General features: G+C 44.8%; 1 long non-coding RNA gene across 4 annotated transcripts in view; it reads right to left on the bottom strand.

Annotated features, from left to right (window-relative positions):
• The window catches only part of LOC110352795 (uncharacterized), a 91,813-nt gene that overhangs the window by 31,778 nt on the left and 41,194 nt on the right, over positions 1–18,841 (bottom strand). For 2 of the 4 annotated variants that reach the window (XR_011812637.1, XR_011812638.1), the window contains 2 exons: positions 14,579–14,785; positions 11,532–11,691 (listed from right to left, as the gene is read on the bottom strand). This is a non-coding gene — a long non-coding RNA (uncharacterized lncRNA). Of the gene's footprint in view, positions 1–5,212; positions 5,960–6,113; positions 6,230–11,531; positions 11,692–14,578; positions 14,786–18,841 lie in introns of those variants that run through there. The other 2 variants (XR_002402375.4, XR_011812639.1) reach the window with 2 other exon arrangements.

Here is an 18,841-nt window from a genome sequence, read left to right as displayed (position 1 = left end):
TCCGAAAGGGAAAACGATAAAATAACAAAAAGAAAAGCTCGCTTACACACAGTGAGAGTTCTGTGCTCCGCTAAGGTTTGGGGTCAGTAGGTAACTCACCTGAAGAGCAGAAGTCTTTTCGTATTACCACAAAAGATGTACTTGAATTTAAAAACAATCACAAGTCCAGTGTCAATATGATTCCTGCTTGGACAGCTATTTATGATTACTTTGCCCTCACCAATACATTACTGCAAAACGTTGAGTAGTTCTCTATTGCCCCAAGTGTCTGAGAAATGAGGACAAGAGTTACATGACCGCCTCAGGGCCCCCAGCACGCCCGTCCTGATGCGGCCTGCCAACACCTTGCCCCTCTCTCTTTCCTCACACACTTAAATATATTTGAAATGCAGCTGCATACAAGAGCCTCGTTCACCCGGGCATTAATAGTCACAGGAACCTCTACGACAAAACTCAGACCAAGGCGCTGAACACTGCCCTGCACAGTAATTAACCCAGTAAATCTATCAGCAACTTGAAGTGCTCCTTCATTACCACAGGGAATGCAATTATCTTCCTGCCACCTCCCCTTACCCTGCTGGCCTGACACAGAGGACTGATGCTGGAAGCTGCCTGCCTTCTGCCTCCCGGAGCACACGGGGCTCCCAGCACGGCCTGCCCATGGCCAGCCCAGCCCAGGGGTGTCCCACAGCCCGTGAAGGAGCTGCAGTTTTCAGGAATGAGCAGAAATGTGCTGGTGAGCCACAGCACTGCTCCGCGGGGACACACTCACACAGCGTAACTCCAGGAATGCTGCATGAAACCGCGTGCTGCTAAGTAGTAAGCGTGGCGCTACCTCAGCCTTCCCTTTTTAACCTAATTCTGAATACATTTTTATGACAATAGGGTATGAAAACGTAATTTCTGAATCCACTTTAGGCTCCTGCCTCATCGCAGCTCCTAAGCAAGCAGTATCGGTCGGCAGCGCTCTTTGGATTGATAACCTGCAGCGGAAGATCAAGACCCCGCACCGAGCGACATGAATAATTCACTGAGCCACCCAAACGGAGATGAGCGAGCCTGAACCTAGTATGAGGGGTCTCTAAACAAATAGATGAGCCGGCTTTTAAATTATTCAAAAAGTAGAGGTCTCACCAGCCTTCCCAGAGCACTTCCAGCCAGGGCAGACAGCCGGGCTGGGGACCTAACTCCAGGCGCACACGACAGAAGAGGACTCAAAATACTTGCTGCTTTCCTCCAAAATCTTTGGTGGCGTGCGAAACAAGAAACCAATCCCTGCCACACGGCGCATACAAGAGAATTCAGCTCAGTGACAGGCTTCTGACTGAGAAGGATGAAATTACAAAGTAATTAAGGATATTAATTAAAGAAAGATTGACCGATGGCTTCCTTGTAGATTTGCTCTAAGAAGCAGAAGCATAACTTAAAGGAAGATGGAAACACAAATTAACGTATTTCCCATTAAAAAAGCTGAAGGGATCATTCTCCTTGACGTGCAGTCAGAGCTCGCAGCAGCACTGCACGGCGTACCCGTAGCAGGAGCTGGCCGTAGCGAGGCTGATCCTGCTGAACGCCTCTGTGCTCACCTGCTAGTCCTGAACTTGCAGGTAAAATATTCTCCTACTTTACCAGAACACACACTTACAAATCCTGTGGCGTTTACTTGCATGGCTATTATCTCCCAGCCATGTAGCATGACACACCTCATAACTTCCTGAGCCAATAATTAGGGTGAGAGGCAGCTTTTTTTTCTTCCCCTCTTTTCATCAACACAAGTCAGCGACTGACAGCCCAGAAAGCCACTGGCCTGGCAGACAGCTGTGAGCAGCAGGTAACGGCTCAAATGAGGACACCGCCCAGACCAGGGCTCGTCTACAACCGGCAGAGTCACAGAAACAAAGCCCAGCCGAGACAGCCGTGTGTAATTTTTGACATTTAAAAATGCCAATGCCACAGCACCTCTGTACCCAGCTTGCTCTAAGTCTTCCACGGGGTGTAGCGGCAGTGTACGACAGAAATGCAGCTAACTCGATTAGACAGTGAAATCTATTTGAGATTAATTGGTGAGTAATGAACCCGACGGAGTTTATGATCCTTGAACTAGGAGTAATACCGAGGTACAATGTCAACAGCAAAGTGGCAGCAGCTGATGAGAGAACCCTTCTGTGGAGCAAACAAAATCCTTTCTTCTTTGGCTGGAGGCACAGGCAGCATCAGACAATTTCACAAGTGACAAGTGCACTTTCTCTCGAATGGATCTAAAACGTTAAATTAAATAACGTCTTCGCTCCTGGTGTAACCTTTGGTAATTGTCGGAAGAAAAAAAATGTGATGCTTTTCTACTTGAGTGCAGCATGCATCATAATTTATGTTGAGACATTCGAGCAGCAGTAGGAACATCCAGCAGAAGAAAAGAAGAAAACTCAGGTCTAGGATCAACCTTGCAATTTCCAACACAGAAATAAAGTTCTCCCCAACTCGGGCACACTGTGATTTGGGGAGTTTCCTGCTCTCTTGTTTTTAGCTTCCTAGGCTTTGTTTCAATTAAATGTCAGCAAACATGAACACTGCGGTATTTAAAGAAGGATTAACTCTTGGATGCTGTGGAGGACTAAGGCAACTGGCAGATGTTCATCCACACCCAGGAGTGGTGGAAAAGCTGCCGCAGCCCCTGAATCCAATGGAGTTATGCTGACTGGGGGTTTTTCAGAATCTGGCACACAGCATCAGACTTACTTCCTTCAATTGCTGATTTGGGACCAATTGTAAGAACAATTGTAAGAAGCCATTAGGAATTACGGAGTGGAAGTCTTCTACCCATGCTTTAAAAACCCCACTTGCATTTCCCCCACCCAACAGTGAGCAAAGAGCCCCTCCAAGCTTTTGTGTGAGCCAACACAGGCCCTGGAGAGGATCAGCTGAAGCCTCTCCGAGCCGGGTTTATGCATCTGTCCCATTATTACTCTGACAGTCACAGGAATTGCCAATTTACTTCCTCCTAATGCCCCAATTTCCCTCTCCAACTTACAACTTGTCTGAACAAAGCACTGTAGCTCACCAAGCTGAGAAGCAATTCTTTAGGATCATTATTGCATTCGGTGCTGTTTGTGTGTTCAGAGTTTTCTAGATGCACCCCAAGCAATTTCTCCTCTGCGCTGGGACCTGTCTCACAGGAGCTGCACTCCTTTCTTTTAAATCGTTTTGTTATTTCATTGCCATCTTATTTGATATCCCCCTGACCCGTGCAGAAGCACGTGTAGCATGTTTATGGTTTGATTCTGCAGTGCATGGGGAAAATAACCAGCAGAGCACCAATGCTTTCTGTTACTGGCAGCCCGGTCTCCAGCACAGAAAATACTGATGACCACCCTCCCACGTAGACAAACATTGCCCCTCGCAGCACAGTGGGTGAAAAACTTGGAGAATGATTTCTTTTCATTTCTCTTTTCATCACCGGTTATTGGAAAATGGATTGAGTCACCTGGCTAGGCCCTACCAGTCATATGCCTGTACTGGGAGGGGATCACAAGAAGGAACAAATGAATTCAACACATTTTACACAGGGAAACTTCCCTAAAAGCTAAGCAAAAATAGAAGCTACTGAAGGAAAGAAAACTCTTACAGGGGAACAAGGAAATCCATCTCCTGGCAGCCGCAGCACCAGCACGGATGCTGCACAGCCACACACTGCATGGGGGAGCACAGCCTGGGGGGGCAGGAGCAGAGCGCTCCTCAGCAGGGCCTGGACGCTCATCACCCAGCCAAGCCATGCAGCAAGAAGCACAGGGTCGCACTGGAATTTGAGTAGGTTAAAGGAAGAGAAAACAAACACGCTAGGCAAGTGCCGGCTCTCGCTGTGCATGCTGAGACTCTTTAGCACGCGTATTTATAATGAGGATGTGCTGCGGGACTGTCAGCGCCTCTTAATGCTGCAGAAATTCAAACTGCATACTGAAAGAGGCAAAAATTGCTTGGAATTCAGCTAAATGTGTGCTTCTCTCTGACACACCAGCAAACCGAGGAGAAAAGGTTTTAATTTCAGTGGGTGGTACAATTTTATGACAAAGGGAAACAAATTTTCCTCGAGTATGACTGACGTTCCTGAAAACTGTTTGAGCTTTGTTTCCAACCATCACGTCAAAATAGCTTTGGGTGTTCCTATTCAGATCAGCACCGTAATCAGAAGCCTAGAAAACATCTCCTTCCTACTGCAGCATTTCGAAGTCACCTCTTCATTCTGCATGAGGAATTCCCTTCCCCTTTGAAATCTCTGATAATTTTTTTCCAAAATGCAGGGCTAGAAATTTCTTCATCTGCTTCATTGTATAGGGCAGGAATGACAAAACATCTCCTGAAATGCTGTCCTGCCTTGCAGATATTCATTATTAACAAATAAATAAATAAATCTGTGCTATCAAAACATCCTGCAGTTTTTGAACTGCAATTACTTGTTGAAAGTAATTCCCAACCCTAGCGAGCTACCTAAGCCCTGCTTGCTGTACTCATGCTGAAATCTGAGCAGCGGGTGCTGGGAAGATGTACGAAGGTCATGAGGACAATTTGATACAAACGTCATGATTTCACAGGTTGTCAATTTATCATCAAAATTCCCTGTGGAGCCTCACAAAGAAGGTCCAAGGAGAGAAGAGCTGCTCTCCTCTCACACGTAGAGCAGAACAGCCTCCTGTACAGCCTTCTCCTAGCACTGCCTGCAGTCTAAGACACAGACTGCTTTATTCTCTACTTTTAGCAAATGCAGATATGCTCGAAGATGCTGCCACAGAGAAAAACAGCAGATTTAGAACTAAGGGGAGGGGGGTGTGTGCTCATATGGCTGATCCTGCTGGAGGTGGCAGGGCAGTACCAGTTAGCCTTTTCATTTTTTTATCACTAGCACAAGAGAACGATGCATCTGCTGGAGTCACGGCACGCCAGCCCGTAACCTTGTGTTCCTAACTTGGGAGCAAGCACACCCACCTGTGAGCTGCTCCTAAGTTTCATGCCACAGTTTGGAAGCTTCTGCTGCTTATGAGTTATCCAGCTGGGCACAGACTTACACTGATGTAACCCAGCTGTCCTGCTCAAAAGTTTAAGTATTGCTACAGACTCGTGGCTTCTTCAGCCCATTTTCAGCCAACCACCATCTCACCTACAAGAGGATATTTATTTTTCTCCTGTTTTTTTTTTTTTTTTTTTTTTTAACTGACATTGCTGAAAATTACTGCAGTGATTCAGAAGCAACGACTTGAGATCACCGTGGTTGGCCACCCTTTGCCCCTCGTGTCTACCACGGTGAACACATTTTTCTGCCCTGGCCAGCAGACACAGGACGGCCGTCCGCTTGTTCACGTGAGGAGGGACTGGTGCTAACCTAGCTAGCTCATGCAACTAGTGGTGTATTTCAGAATACTAAGGAGATATAAATTAAATGACATTTAGTTACGGAAAGAATAAAAGCAAAAAGAGACTGAGGAAGAACTGTGACCTTTTGTAGCATCAGTTGGATTCGCACGGACACAGCCTCCCCCAGCACATGGCCACGTGTGAGGCTCCTTACCCCCAGGGGTGACCCCAGTGATCCCCTGATGGGCCAACAGTTGGCGGGCCCAGCGCCCCCACCTGCTGATGCAATTACCAGCTGCATTTCAAACTGGAAGAGAAGGCCCAGGGCTCCCAGTGCTCTGTCTATCCCAGGCTGGCTGTGGTGACACAGATTACCCCACCGTTTTGTTTCATGCTCACACCGTTCACAAAAAACTTCCAGGGACGAGCACAGGAGAGGGGCTGTGCAGATCACCAGGAGCTGCGTAGAAGTGAAGCGCTCTCAGAACAACACGCTGAGGTTATGGAGTCCCACGGCACAGCCTAATTTTATTGGAGTGCCCCAAACCTGAGCAATCCCGAGCGGCTGGAGTATTGATGAGCAGAACACCAGTGCGGTCAGGTAAAACAGCCCCTGCTGGGTAAAGCAAAATATACAGGCGAGCCATCTGCTATCCGAGACAGCAATAAAGCAGTTCCCGCAGCACAAGTATTTACAGGCAGAGCCCAGCTCTTTGAGCTGTGAGTTACTGGCAAGTTGTGACTGCACTTTCAAAGAGTTTTCACCTTACCGGCTGCTCAGCAGCATCGGTTGGAGCAAACACTTCTGTTCCCATCTGGAAGAATTAACCAAGTCAGAAGCTGGTTTTAAAACTGAGGCGGTGTGTGTTTCATCAGCTGCACAGCTCTGTGTAGGCAAAGGGAAAATCAGACCAAGAGGCACGAAAAGCACCTGTGTGAACGTATCTGATTATCAGCAATGTGACCGATGCCAGCTAGTGAAGGGCATTTTTAGAAGTACTTCCCTTTAGCACCCAGCCCTCAGAGGCTGGACACAGAAGCACAAGATGAGTGTCACCTAGCATCACCAGCCGTTATTGACTCCACCACTCAGCCATCACAGAGCACACTGCCACCACCTCCACACACACCACAATGCTAAACAAGACTGACACGAGACCCCTGCGAACCACTGGGATGGTGGGAAGAGTCTCCCAAGCTGCTCTCCACGAGCACTGATGAGTTTGTCCTGAATTGCCTACTTTTTTTTTCCTTCAGAAGCTGAGGACACACTGGGATTTCTGCAGAGCAGAACACTCACTCCAACAGTTACTTTGACTTGCATTAAGCTTTAGTGTAGCATTAGGCAAGAGCAACAATAAAGCATATCAAAAGAGTGTGAAAAGACCGTGTCCCCTAGCCTTAATTGACTTGCTGTAAGCATCGGCTCACTGAAGCTGGGAATAAAGCCCAAAAGCTTGTAGAAAGCCTGAAAATGAGAAGTTTGACAATATACAACAACTTATTATCCCTGATTTGAATCAGAGCAGATGAGGTTATCAGTCTCCTTTTTGTAATGGCAGTACTTGGAACAAACTGGTAGTGGCCTGAACATTAAAAAAAAAATCCACACCATAATTGCAATCAAACAGAGCAAAAAACCCAAATGGTACAATAGAGAGCTTCTCCTGTTGTGCAGCATTCTGGAAAGCGAGGGCTGCTACCAGCACAGGTTGGCATTAAGATGAGCCATTTCTCTCAGCTCTTCTCTGCTTGCTGTGAAAAATAATGATCTGTTGATCTTGGTTTGTCATTCAAACTGTGTACCCACTAAGTCAGCATCTGTCTCCTTACTGGATCTTCTTCTGTGATGTTTACCAACAGTCAAAACAGAACAAAAACAAAAACTACAAAAAAAACACCCTTCCAGAGATGCTTTTAAAATGACATTTGTCAAAAAGCCCTGTCAATAATCTCCACCTGAACTTCAACACTCGTCCATAATGGTATTATGGCCACATGCATGTCTACACAAAACAAAAACAAAATAAACAAAAATAACAACAAAACATAAATGTGTGTTGTACTTCCAATATCAATACAGTTTTGAAGGTTTTTTTTCCTGCACTTCCACTTCGGAAAGTGAACGAGAATGGTTTGTGCTCAGCTATAAAGGAGAAGGCAAGGTTTGCAGGACAAATGCACAAAAATAAAGACTTAAATGTTCAAAAGAATAATGACTTGATCGTTACTCCATTTCTTTCTAAACCAGCAGCTTGGCAGGTGTTCCCCCCCAACAGAGAAAGCTTCCCAAGTAACCCCACCAGCCTGTATTCTGTATGATCTCAGACACCTTCCACAAACTCAAGGAACAACGTATCTAACTTGTAAAGATGAAAGACCGAGATCTGAAAGTAAAGAAAACCACTACAGCCACCATGAGATACAGTCTAAGAGAGAGCATCAGAGTTTCCACTGGCAACACCGGCGTGGGAGGTGTAAGAAGCAGCTGAGGTTGGTGCGTGCGTGCCTGAACCAGCTCAGGTCACAGCAGCCCAGATCAGCACCCAAAACACAGCGCACTTACCCAAACACCACCAATCAGTCCCAGTCTTTTCCTCTCTTTGGAAGAAAAGGATTTCCAAATAAAACTAATGTTGTAAGATTCCCTGACAGCTACTCTCTCAACCGAGCAGTGTCATTTCTCCTTCGAATTCAGTGCTAGGGAGTGTTCAAGAATCCTGCACGAAAGATTATTAGAGATTAAACTGGTTCACAGAAAAAAGAAACACAGGACAGTCAGTGCTGCTTGCAGAATTAAAACTCATTTCTACATTTTGGAAAGTAGTGCCCAAAGGTGTCTGCACAAGAAGTGCTGCTCTGCAGAGACAGCCTGGAGAAGAAGGATCTTCACCACACAAGGGACAGCCTGTGCACTGTGAGGACTAATGCTGATTGCCTGAATTACAAGTTACTTTCCCATTTGAACTCATCCCCTTCTTAATTAATGCAGTCCATTAAGCACTAAAAGTAAAGCGACTGTTCCTATTAATTGGTCAGCATTAGTGATCTCTCCAAGTAGGCTTTTAATTTTACACTGAACTCCCTCCTTTACCGACTCCTCTCCAAAGTGTGCAGTCACCAGTGAAAGGTTCCCAGCTGGGCATCACACAGCCTCTTTGTGCCAGCTGAAACCCACAGCACGTGGCCAAACATGTAAAAGAAACCAGAATTTTATTTATTTATTTATTTTTAATTATGCTCTACTATTACGCATGCAGTAGGGGACATGGAAAGGTAACACCCAAGTTAGAATTGCTGTGGCAACCCCTACCAGCTAACAGATACACAAAATATTTCAGGTCCAGCGATGCTTACGACAGATGCCAGTGCTTTAGTTCAACAGAACAGCTGGAAAGCATCGTCCTTCTGAGGCTTGTGTGAGCTAACCTGTGGGTAGTTGACCCGAAACATCTTCTGCCCCATTCTTACGACAAAGTTAAGGGCAGCAACGTGCCGGTTTGCCCTTCTGAGAGGCAGAGAGGCTCGGTACGAGCAGCCTTGTTAAATACTGCATCTTTAAGAAAGAATCGGATGCACTACAGGTGCACTACAGTTGCACCTGGAAATACAAGCTGGCTGGACGGCTAACAAAGGGGCAAGCACAGAACAGCCCTGCCCAAAGGAAAGGGAAGTGCACGGCCCTAATCCTGGCACATGCCTAAAGGCAGGAACCACCCCAGCAGCTGAAGCTGGAGATACATTTAAGCTTTTGCAGGATCAGGGAATAACAGACAAAGGAAAAAACAAATGAAGACAGAAGAGACAGTGAGACAAAAGGACTCCACAAAACAGGCAAGTTAAGCCAAAGCTGGATGGTGCCCACTTGAGTTAATTTCACCTAAAATTATTTTTTTTTTAAGGGCATTTTATTTTTAGGGTATTTTAGTTCAAGTCTTCTCTTACTGCCACACCCTAAAAGATTTACAAGCCGGTTCCAGCTCCGGACTGCTACTCCCCACGTGAAGTTTGCATCCCCTGCACCCCTCAGTGGGAGCGCTCCGAGAGGAAACTTGGCCAGAAAGCTGCCATCTGTCTGGGTGGAGACAGAAAAAAATCCGGGGAGAAACTCATCTGGGAGAAGTTGCTAAGAGCTGTACGATGAGCCCATAAATGCTTTAAATGTGGGCTTCTCCCCCACTCCTCAGTGACGTGGCCAGCCTACCCGTGGCGGTGCATTAATATGTTTTACGCGGTGCAGCTGGAGAGGGGAGCAGGGCCGAGGCAGCCCCCCTGGCGCACAGAACATGCTCTGTCCTCCCCGCGCAGGCACCGGGGGCTTCAACAAAGCGGAGCAGGGGCTGGCGCTGCCCTGAATCAGCCTTCTGTGCCCAGCTGCCTCGGGGATGCGCCCTCCGACGCATTCAGACATTCACGCGGCGTTCAGCTACTCCACATCAGCACCAAAAGAAGTGAAGGGAAGCTTTTATGCTCTCTGCAGTTTAGCCAATGCCCTGAAAGAGGCAGACAGCGCTCCTGATCCCAAAACGTGGCTTCTGTGCACAGGGCAGAGATGAATAGCTCAGGAAGCATTTCCACAGCCCGGGCAGGCAGGCTGTGACTTCTGCCAGGACTGCTCTTAGCAATCTTCCAGTTTAAAATATCTCGCCTTTATGCAAAAATCTCCGTTAGCTGCTGGCCGTGGGGAAGCCACGCCGAAGCATTAAAATGCTTCTGAAGACACAGCTTATTCACTGTGAATTGTCATTTATTGCGAGAAAACGCAATTATTCATTTTATGAGCACATTGATCCTCATCTTTCTAGTCCAACTCTGGGAAGGCTTACCTAACACCCCCCCTTTCAGATCTCCATTATAGCCCAGCGGGACACAAGGCAGTGCACAAAGGATGTGCTCGCTGACCACAAAGACCCCTCCACTCCTTAAGGAGGTTCGGATGGCGGAGCGGCACGCGCGGTGCCCTGGAGCTCTCTCCATGGAAAGCCTGCAGAAAAACGTTCCTTAAATGCACAAAAAGTGGTCCACTATGCCTGGTAATTTGGCTCTGTAGAGAGAGATTTCTGTACTAGACAGGAAAGTTTCAGTCGTGAAGGTGAAGGGGCAGGGAGAGATTCATTACGCAGCTGAAAGGAAGCGGGTACCGGAGTTTTGCAGCACTGACTCTCACTACTTTGCCACCACAATAAACAACTTCTCTGCAAGTTCTTTGTTTCTAGAGGATCCACAATCAGATGCCAGCCTGGAAATTTTCTTTCAATGAATTCTGGAGTTTAAAGAGCTGATTTGAGAGAGCACAATTAGGCAAAGACAAGCGGTGAAAGGGTTGTGCCTGTTCCTGACGCACCCCTATGAAACCCAATTCTTCTTTTGGGGTTCTGGATAAATATATCAGCACGTTGATGGAGATCCAATGAAGTGATCTAAACATCACTTCCCTGGTTATGGATTTTAGGGGAGGCATTTGTAGGTGCTGACACTACAGGGCTGGCTCTTTGTCCCCCTGCACAGGGCGAGGGCTGACCACAACCCAGTCTGCCAGGTGCCCCCGTAGCGCCGACCTGTTCCTACAGATGGATGTTTCTTTCAGCTGAGTATACAAAATCTGAAGTACATAGCAAGATTTTCCTTAAAATAAAAGATATGCTAAGTAAATATGATTTCTGCCAAAACTCAGTACTTCACAAAAAGCTACCAAAAATTCTGTAATAATAACATGAAACAAATACATATACAAACATTCATGTAAGCAGTATTTACAAGCGCTACTGTGCTTGTCAAAAGATGAATTTCCATGCTCCAGTCACGTAATGCTGCTAACAGAAAGGTTATGCATCCTTGTCCAAAGGAAAGAATTAGTAACTACGGACTCCAGTGGTTCCTGATCCCAGAAATCCTTCCTAACTCGAGCAGTGTTTGCAGATGTGAGCAGTGCCCCACCAGCCCTGCTGCAGTGCAGCTTCGCAGCGTGAGGAAGCACGAAGCAAGCTTTCTGGGTAGCTGAATCCCCTGCGATTGCCCCCATCCTGCCCATCTTCAGGCAGGAGTCTCTTCTCTCTGTTCCTGCTACAAAGCTGCTCCCCTTCTCTTTCTCCAGAGGAGAACAAAGGCTCTTGAAGAAGATAAAAAGAAAGAAGGAAAGAAAAAAGCCTCACCCTCACAGGAGGCAGAACACTACAGATGTACAAACTTTCTTTTATTGTATATTTGGTGCAGCTCTTATTTAGATACCACGGAATAAAAGCGCAGTGAGTTTCTCATGAGTGAAGGTCAAAGCCAGGGTCTCTCTCCCAGTGTCCTGGTTTACATCGCGTGGTCACAGCCAGCTGCAGCACATCGTGCAGAGCTCACCTGGCAAAGCAGACCTTGCAGGGTTAAGATAAGCAGAAGCTTCAGAGATATGGCCTGGCCTGAGTGATAGCTACTTTCAGTATCCATACCTTGTCAATTTTGATATTATTAAATTGTAGAACAGAAAAATATTAGCATCAAATATAATTACTCATTTCAGAACTGAGCACTACAGAAAGTTACCTACAGTCTGCACAAGCACAGATCCTTGACTACAGGATGACGTCTGTGTGCTACGCTGTGACACAGGGCAACCAACTGTAGTTGCCAGAACTGCATTTAAATTAATGTCTTATCGCAATGCAAGGTCCTAAGGGCAATGAGTTACAAAGTAATAGCAGCTGATAATTCTAAGATACCAACCACTACTAACCATTAAGAATTAAGTTTCCAACCATTTCTGAGCTTCCCCTGGTAACAGCCACCCTAAGCTTGTCAACAATTTTTTGTTTTGTTTTCCTTTGGCTGCTCTGAGCATTTATATTTAGAGCCTAAGGTTTCATTTTCTCAGAGTGTCATTATTTACAGCAATCAATATAGCCACGACAAGCAAATGGTCATCTCACATTTACTCACTGATGAGAGCACAGAAGTAAACCCAACATTTTGGTTTACACGGACGTTTTGAATGCCTTCCTATTAATATCAGGGGAATTACCTCTCATCAATGAAGGATTTGTATGTTGGTCACGGCACCTAACAAGGCATCCTCCTATTGTTTCTGCATGCCCCGCTTCCTTTAAGCATAGCAGTGTGCAAGTTAATCACCTGTCCGGGACAGCTGGAAGAATGCTGCAGCAGCATCGTGCATTCTGGTGACATCTCGCAATCAGGCTGACAGCAGGATCAGCATGACACCGGCTGGTGTGAAGGGGAAAGTGTGTCCAGCATGCTACACTCCTGGTGTGTTGGTGTTACGAAAAGAATGCCTAGGGTAATCATTTCTCTTAAATTTATAAAAATAAAACAAACCAAAAAAGCATCACAAATGTTTTTTTTTCAGTCCAAATATAATTCAGTTTCAGACCAGAGACATTACGCTCAGCTGCTGCTAGATTTTCTTTTCTTTTTAACCTTTGCAGCCTCTGCAGTTTATCTCTTTTATCTAAAAACATTGTAAACCTGAAATGCCTTTATCCTGTATTTCCTGCCCACTGCAAGGCCACTACCTCCTTCTGCAAAACGTAGTGTGCTTGCTTGCAAAGTATCCACAAGCTTTTTGGAGGCCAGAAAGCCTGGCATACAGTCTCTTCCTTCTTATCCTGTTACTTCAAAGGCAGTGAACCCAACTGCATCTCCTAACTGGTAAAACTTTTGTTCTGTGACAGTACAACTAATTCCTCAGCACACTATGGCACTACTGGCAACCTCTTTATCATTAAGGTTTCAGATGTGTCAAATAATGGCACAGATATTTCCATAATAGCTATTACAACAGCTCTAAATTTCAGGAAATATTCCTAATTTTATTAAACAAAAAATATTTAATAACTATTTTGCCCTTGGCTGCTCAGCTTTCACCCGACACATATACATATTCTTGAAACCTCTCTTCAATACTACACTGAAAATCACAACCCCCACTACTGGCATCCCTGTTTTTTTGCTGGTAGTGTGTCTGGAGAGGCACGGATAACTCATGTGGTGAAGCAAGAATTTTTCCCCAAAGTATTTATCATCAGAGTATGATAATCTATAAATTCACCTGCTCAAATGGCATATGCATGTTTTGTACATTATGAATTCAATTCATCATTGTATATTAGCATTTGTCTGCCTCTAACAAATGAGTAGCCTGAGGAAATCAGTGAGACTTTTCATTTACTGAACATTAGCTTGTCTTTAACTACCTTGATGAATCAGATCTAATGTTTCCTTGCTGGACGGACCGCAGCATACATATGCAACAGGCTGAATATGGGGAAGGCTGCAGTTCTATCAATGCCTCAAGCATTATTTGCAACATTACATATCGTTCCTTTAATGTATAGCACTTAGTGCAATAGGGGGCTGGCTCCAACTGCGATTCTGAGACATAGCAGTTTTAAGTAAATAAGTCAAGCTGAGGAAAAACAGTCATAATGAAGAGGAGAAAAATAAGTTCTATTTCTCAGCCATAACTATGGTAGCAAGGAAGTTAACAAACTTGCCAATAAAACTGGCAACCACACACACAGACACGCCAATCTGTAACTGAAGGAACAGAAAATGCTAACTATTCTATGGAATTTTTAAAAGCTTCACAATAGTACTTGATGCAGTCACATATCTGCTATAAGATTGTGTTAGAAAGACCTGGAGAAAGGTCTTGCTTTTGTGCCATATTCTATTATGTCGTTACAATAGCCTGCTATAGATTTTTCAGCCACATTGAGTTTTTCAAGACTTTTTCAAAAGGTTATTCAGAAACGGCAACTTATACATGCATAAAATAAGGAGACCCAACTGACAGGGGACTCACAAGAGTGACCCCAGTAAGTTTACGTGTGATGTTTTTTTTAAACCTGTGCAACAGAAAATAATTGCACCTGCAACAGTGGCAGATAACGCATCTGTGGAGAATGGCTGCTGGATGCGTACAGACACCCAGAGCCACTTAAGTCAGCCTCAGGATTTAAGGATAAAATAGCCTGACACAAAAGCACTTACTGAGCATCCATGCCACCAGGTTTGTGAACGGGTTTCTATACATGCCTAGTAGCTCTGTGACTGCTTTTTGCATTAATACACAATTTCAAAGCTCACCCTGTAACTACATTAAAGCCTTGAAAACAGCATCACCAGTAAACAGAGGACCTTAAACAAAAGGGGCAGTGGATTTACTCAGTGACAAACCCGTGAGAAGTTTCCTTGCACCAGTCATTATACATTCCTAATAAGCACTCACCATGCCTCCTGGGACAAAACTGCAGACACCGGCGGGACCTCTGTCACTTCTCTGACATCCTTCTGAAAACGTGTCACCTGCGTGCCCCGGAGGGCAGCACACCACGTCTGCTCCAGCGTGCCCGGCCGCCGCGCTGCTGCTGCTGGAGATGGCTGGGCTCGGAGGCCTCTGGCACAGCTTCTCCACACAAACTCTCAGAGGGGTGAACTGCAGCCAGAGAGAATAACAAGGAAGAGAATGAGCTAAAAGTAGCTAAAGCAGGGTGAGAGGGGCAAGAAGAGATCTGATAGCCATTATTTGTGCTCTGGTTTTCACAGAGGCAAAGCATGGCAGCTAAATAGTTTTAAACATTAATCCAGTGCCTCCACACAAAGCAGTCAGGTTTCATTAGCAGCTTTCATACTACACCTGACTTTCCATTTGTTTAAGTGCTGGGCTGCACCTGCAGGCAGGAGCCCACCTCTGAACATGGTGTTGGAGCTGCTTCTACCCTGAGTGGCCGAAGTCGCAGAGGCTCTTTACTCAAGCAGTTTGGCTTTCCTTCTCAGACAAGCAAGGCCCAATAAACATGTTTTTCCAGCATCTTGATTCAAGCACCCCCAAGGCATTTAGCAGAGAACAGAAATTTGTCTAATTAAAGACCACTTTCTGAAATATTTAGCCCTTGCTGCCTTGCTCAAGGTCATATGCTAAGCGGCAGGAGAACAAACAGATCTGCTAACCTGCAGCAGCGCAAGGAATTAAAACCTCATTTCACTTCGGTACCAACCTTGGTATTTGACACTGTCAAAACATTTTTTCTTTTTAAAGAAGCAGCAGACTGAGTGAAGAGGCAAAAAAAAAAAAAAAAAGGCAATGAAATAAGATTATATAATTTATTTCTTTTGTTCTTAATTAGAAAAAATTCTAAGAAAAAGGTTACTTGAGAATATGATGCAAACTTATTTCTAAACCTAATTTTAGTGGTTCTGCTGGATTACCTACTTGGATTCTAAGTAACTGAAGGGTTTCCTCAGGCATACTATTCACATTAAACAAGCAGCACCCAAAACATCTTAAGCACAACTGCCTTTTTTTTTTTTTAATGGTCTAACGACACCTTTGGTCTGGTAAACAGGTAGAACATTATCAGTATTTTCATAATTTCATACTTCGTAGTTCCTGTTTTCCTGATGGATTAAAAAAAAAAAAAGAGTAAACAAACATAATCATCCAGTATCTTTTCTTCAAGAACATTAAGGCATTATTAAAAATTCCTCCTTTATTAAAATATAATTGTCAACAGTGCTTTATCCCTGAATACCTGTTTTTCTGCTTATTTCCTACCCTATTTTTCTGAATTCATCACTCATCGTGAAACAATTGGGCCAGCAAGCACCAAATTTTATGTCATCGTGAAGCTCTATTTCAACAGCTCGTCTGACATTTTAACATACACTATAAGCCCACACTGAAAATAAAGCATGTCAGTAACTGGGAAGGACCAGCGCAGATGCAGGATTTCAGCAAAGTAGAAAAAAACGTTCTGAACACAACTGGCAGGTGATGGCCACTAAAAAAAAATCAGTTTGGTCATTTTAAATTATCTTGGAAATGAAATAAAATCTGACTTCTGATGCAAGGAAGGGACGCACAAGTCTTGCTGTAACAATAAAAAAGGAAATGTTCAGCCGCATGGGCAACCACCAGAAATCAAACAACCAGCTCCGCAGCACCCAGCAGTGCTCCACGGACATGGTGCAGCCCTGCTCTGCCCTCTCCTTCCTGCCGGCCGTCTGTAGCCACATGCCACACGGACAACCCGACACTGCCCGACTTCTCTGAGCTGAGGAGTGTCTTTTTTCGTGTGCCATTTCTTTTCAGAGTTCCTTTATTTCCCTTATTAGCCCGCTGCCCTGGGCTTTCGTACCATTGCAGCTCTGCTAAGCTCTGCTCTGTCCATCCTCACCCAAAAGTGGGCACGAGAACTTAATTTCGCTGGATGCTCAGCTGCAAACGAATTAAAAAAAATAACAGACCTTGAGGCAGACCAAGGGAAAAGAAGCAATCTGTATCCGAAAGACACAAAGGTCTGAAGAGGCCAGAGGGGGGGGATAAGAATGTAAATCCACCAAGCACTATGATGGTGGATTGCCACAATTACAATATTAATGAAAGCAAAATCCTCAAAATCTCAGTGCTACTGTGGCTGCCACTGGAGGACAGGACGAGTAAGTGAGGGCAGAAGGCAGCTTTGCTTCTGGCAGAAGAGGCAACCAAGCAGTGTTGCAGGCCACAGCTGCTTAAAGCAGGGTTTGTACAATGGGGCTAACAAAGCACGTCGGACGTGAAGGCTGCGCTCACTGTAACGCTGACAGGTTTTGTTAGAAACGTGGAGTGCTAGAAACAAGGTCACAACTAACCGCATGATCAAGTGGCAAAGTACTTTTTGTGTACTAATATACCTATTTACAGGAACCTAAAGCTAAGTTTGTGTTACTTGCTTTTAATTAGGAGCTATGAAGAAATGTGACAAGCTCCACGCTGCACTTTGAAAAAATAGATTCGCTACCTCCTGCTTCACTGGGTTCGGGGTCTATGGGCCTCTGGGACAATGGGACAAAAGGCAAGGCAGGACAAAAGGACTCGTGGATTGCATTCATCAAATAAACGCCTTGCATTTCTAAATTAGAAGGTCGAGAGGAATGAAACAAGAAGCAGCCGAATACACTTCAGTGATAATGCCCGTATGGTCACCCAGTACCAGCAGTTACAGATGAGCATTTTCAGGGGTAAGATTGCAACTACTGAAAATACACTTTACAATTTTTGGCAAACTGGTTGGGAAATTATATTTCAGGAAAAGCTCTATGTTTTCCAAACCATATGAAAGAGAATATTGGGCTGCTTTCTCTTGAAGTTTAAAAAAAAAAAAAAAAGTTGTTCTTGAGTGCAAGCTATTATGTAAATGCTCGGGCAGGACACTCCAGCGCCCGAGACCAGCAGCAGATACTTCAGATAAAATACATACATCGACACGACCCGCTTTGCAAAACCACTGGGTACCATCCACCCATGGTGGATTTTCCCAGGTAACCTGGAGCCAGATGCCGTGAAGGGCCCAGAAGTACAGGTGCAAGCATTCATTTGAAGTCACTGAGAGAAATTCTTCTTGTGTCAGTCTGACTACAGATTTGGCTCCGTTTGCTACTCGTATTACTGCAGTTAAAACTTTCATTTCAAACCTTCAATTTCTCTAGGCATTTTTAAGAATTAGAACTCTATTTTTTATCTTCAAACTCCTGTCTCTTGCTGGTACATAGTCTCTGGGGGCACCCCCAGTCAGGCAAGCTTCTTCCCTTATTAATGCAAGGAGAGAGGATTCCAAGCTACAGGTTTTCTAAACAGGATTTTGTCTCTTGAATAGAAAATTCCCATAGTGCCATATTAATAAGGGTCAATAAAAACATATCCCAAAGAACAAATGCATTAATATTCCCAAGATATATTAGCCTTGGCTTTTTCTTTTGCAAGGGAATTTCTCAGGTGAAGACACCAAACAGGTGCACAAGTAGGAGCATCATTATTTAGTATTCCTGGCATTCATACAGCACTCTTCATAACACTGTATATAGGTTTATCAATCTGTGATCACTGCCAAGATAAGGCAGCAATTTCAGAAGGTACAAAGATGATGTTCAGCACCTTTTTTTTTTTAATAGAAGAGTGTCATATGCTTATTGTGTATACGGTACAAAATCAGTCCTTCTTTCGGCACCCACATGCAAGAAAATAATTCCCACTATGAGTAATTACAACATAAATAACTACAAAGCTGAATTTATTATGAAGTTCTCACTTTTGAAGACTTGGTCTGTTCCCCTGCTGAAGGAGGCACAATGAAGCTTCTCGTCACATCCTTCTCTAAATATATCTGGTTTACTTTCTTCCTGTATATAAAAGCCAGTACAGCAATTCAAACCTCACTCTCTATAGCTCCAGGGATTTCTCAACTGACCTGGCTATTTTTACAAGTTGCTCCACAGGTCACTTGCCTGAAAGCAGGCTCGGATGTTACTGTCTCTCACATAACTGCTCCCTCAGCTTTCCCTTCCAGCAGTTCTCTTTGCTACACGACATCAATTAATTGACAATCGGTCTCTGCTGTACAGTAAGTTCCCACCTCACTACCCAACTCCTTGTAAACTTCCATCCAAGTACCCTTACCAGCCCGGCCACCGAGAGCCAGGCTGTAAGATGGGATCAGTACTGGGCAGTTAAGAC

The sequence above is a fragment of the Anas platyrhynchos genome, chromosome 13 (genome assembly GCF_047663525.1).
Source record: "Anas platyrhynchos isolate ZD024472 breed Pekin duck chromosome 13, IASCAAS_PekinDuck_T2T, whole genome shotgun sequence".
NCBI classification, from domain to species: domain Eukaryota; kingdom Metazoa; phylum Chordata; class Aves; order Anseriformes; family Anatidae; genus Anas; species Anas platyrhynchos.
The sequence above is the reverse complement of the archived record's forward strand: the minus strand, read 5'-3'. Positions and strand labels throughout refer to the sequence as shown.